Consider the following 2,829-nt stretch of genomic DNA (forward strand, 5'->3'; position numbering starts at 1 on the left):
CGCACTCATTCATCCTGCCTGTCCTCCATTATTTACGCGTTGTTAAGGAGCGCTCGGGCTTTCAGGACTCGGCGCTCTGCGATTTGTAGGTAACCGGCAAACACTGCGAGAGCCGGCGAGGCGCAGGGGCGTCTCCTCCCGCCCAGCGGCGGCGCCGGAGCGGGGCAGCGGCGCGGAGGTGCTGCGCGGGGCGCGGACCATTCAGCGACGGCCAAGAGCCCTTTAATGACTGATTTAAGGGCACCTGCCCGTCTGTTTTATACAAGTGAAACTGCCTTGCCCAGAACGGGAAAGGGCTCAAAATAGCTGTTGGCAGTCCAGCAGATTACTGACTAGGAAGCCCATAAATACTGTGCTGATGTTAAATTTTTTACAAGTTCTCTGGTTAATCCAGATAGAGACCTTGGCATTGGGCCACCTCTCGCAGTGACATCTTCCCAACGTTTTCTGTTGGTGGGTACCTGGACACAACACTCTGTGCCTGACAGTTTTACCAAAGAGTAATTTTTCAAAATGTTACTTTTGGCACTGCCGTACAAGCACTGCATGTGCCCTTACTGAAATATTAAGTGTGGTATGTACCTTAACCAGGCTAAGGTATTTTTCTAAATATTTGCATGGTTTTCATTACATATGGTGTTTTAAAATCAGCATAAACAGTGGATGCATTGTATGTAAACGTGTATACTTAGTTTAAAATATGTTTACATACCCACATCTGGGTGAGAGCATTTTCCCCTTTGCTCTCTTTGCATTGGAGCACTCTGACCCTAAAGCACTTTACCACAGGGTAATTCTATTTTCTTTTTTTTTGTAAAAACAGTACCCAAATTCAGAGAATATGTTCCTTTCAAGGTGTTGAGACTGTAATATTCAGTGTGCCCACAGACCGTTGTGCCCTTATGCATACAGGATGATGTCTGTGGGTGAGAAGCATCATGCTATGCATGGCCCAATCCTGCTATCTGAAATGAAACTGACGGTGAAAATAGTGTCCTTTCACATTTTTCACAGTTTCTTATTGCTGAAATATTTTCAATTCTGTGATTTGATTTACGTATCACAATGATAAAAAACCCCACAAGCCCTCCATATGTCATTGAACAGCCAAGGATGAAGTTGCTTGCTCCATGGGAGCAAGGGCTTTGTGCAAACAGTCCCTCCCAGTGCGCGGCCTCCCAGGTGGGAGCAGGCAGTGCCACAGCAGGTGGTTGGAGGCAGCAGCCCCGCTGGGGATGGGGATGGCTCTGTGCCCTGGCCTCCGACAGTACTGGAGGCATGGCTGGGGACTGCACAGTTCCAGTAATTCTTAAGTACTATTGCAGAAGCCAAAGTAAATTTGAGAGCAGCCCAGAGGCTGCTCCCAGTTTATATAAAAGGACAGTCAGAGAAAACAGCTATTATAAAGTTTGTGTAAGCAAAAGAAAAAAGAATTCTGTATTAATTCCTGGCTTCTTTGGATACATTTCCAACCTAGCAATTATTCAATTATTTATCCTGTGTGAATGCACTCCATGTTACCTTTCTTCTACCAACTCTATGCTTGAGACTACTTTCTAGTTTAGGAACTAATTTAAGTGGTTTAAAACTTTTTAAAAGGGACACTGAAGGGATGACATTGCTCTTACTTCCTTTTAGTTCAGGAAGGACATGTGTGTGGGCATGCATGTGTGTAGCACCATGTGCTGAAGCTGATGAAAATCCACACAACTGTCTCTGACAACAAAAGAAACACATGGATTCATTTGCTATTACAACAGGCTGGCAACACTTGACAGTAGCTCACTCAAAAGCTTGTTCCAGTCATGTTACATCCCTGCCTCTTCTGAATATTTCTTTGGTTTTTCTCTCCAGAGCTGGGTTTCAAACCTGTGGGCCACTGTACTGTGCCACAGTTGGTTTTACTCAAGTTTCTCTCTTGTGCCCTTTCATGTTGTGACCTCTTGCACCTCTGATCTGTGACACCTGTTCCAGCTTTTCATTCTTCCTTCCTTCGTTTCCCCTTGTCTTTATCCCATGCACGTTTTCACTGCTTTACTCCAGCCCTAAAAGCCAATTTGGCCTGAAGACACAGCCATGCCATTTCTGGTGTCTTGTATCATTGCTCTTACTTTTTTAAGTTCCATGTTAGCCATCCCAAGGTCATCAAAGCCAGGCTGCAGCCCTCTGCACTGCGCCCACGTGTGCCATCATAGGCCATAATGATACTGGTTTATTCTCTTAATTAGGAGCAAAGGACATATTGATAGGAAAGTTATATGTGTACACATCAATAGTATTTGTATTTTAAGGAAGTAATAGTTTAGAGAAAAGTTCTAGTTTCTCTGTAGAAAAAATACCAATCTCTTTCCCAGCAAAGCATGTTATGGGAAACACTGAAGCATACACATGTAGGGGCCAGAGGCAGAACCAAGGTTCCTAGGAGAACCTCAGTTATTAATTTCTTCAACTTCTTAACAGCTAAAGTATCAGAATTATTAAACACATGCAGATTTTCAATTGATCACTGGAAAGGAGTGATGGGATCCTCTGTTGTTAAGTCTCTTTTAACCACAGATTTATGCCTTCTCTCCTTTTAATTTCAAACCTCTTTTATTAGGAATTAAAAATGGAGTTTAAAATAAGTATCTGTTTAAGTGCTTTGCTGAATCAGGAGAACTTCTATTCGTCATAATATTGGGATTATTTATATATGCCAACTTAAGTGTGTGGTGCTTTTGCTCTTCTTTCAGCTAGAGCTAGACCATGAGTTTAGTGAGGATTGTTAAGCAGTCTGTTCTGCTTTGAAATTGTCTGTTTAAAAGGTTTTATGATCCCTAAAGTACACAT

The sequence above is a fragment of the Vidua macroura genome, chromosome 3, assembly GCF_024509145.1.
Source record: "Vidua macroura isolate BioBank_ID:100142 chromosome 3, ASM2450914v1, whole genome shotgun sequence".
Lineage (NCBI taxonomy): Eukaryota > Metazoa > Chordata > Aves > Passeriformes > Viduidae > Vidua > Vidua macroura.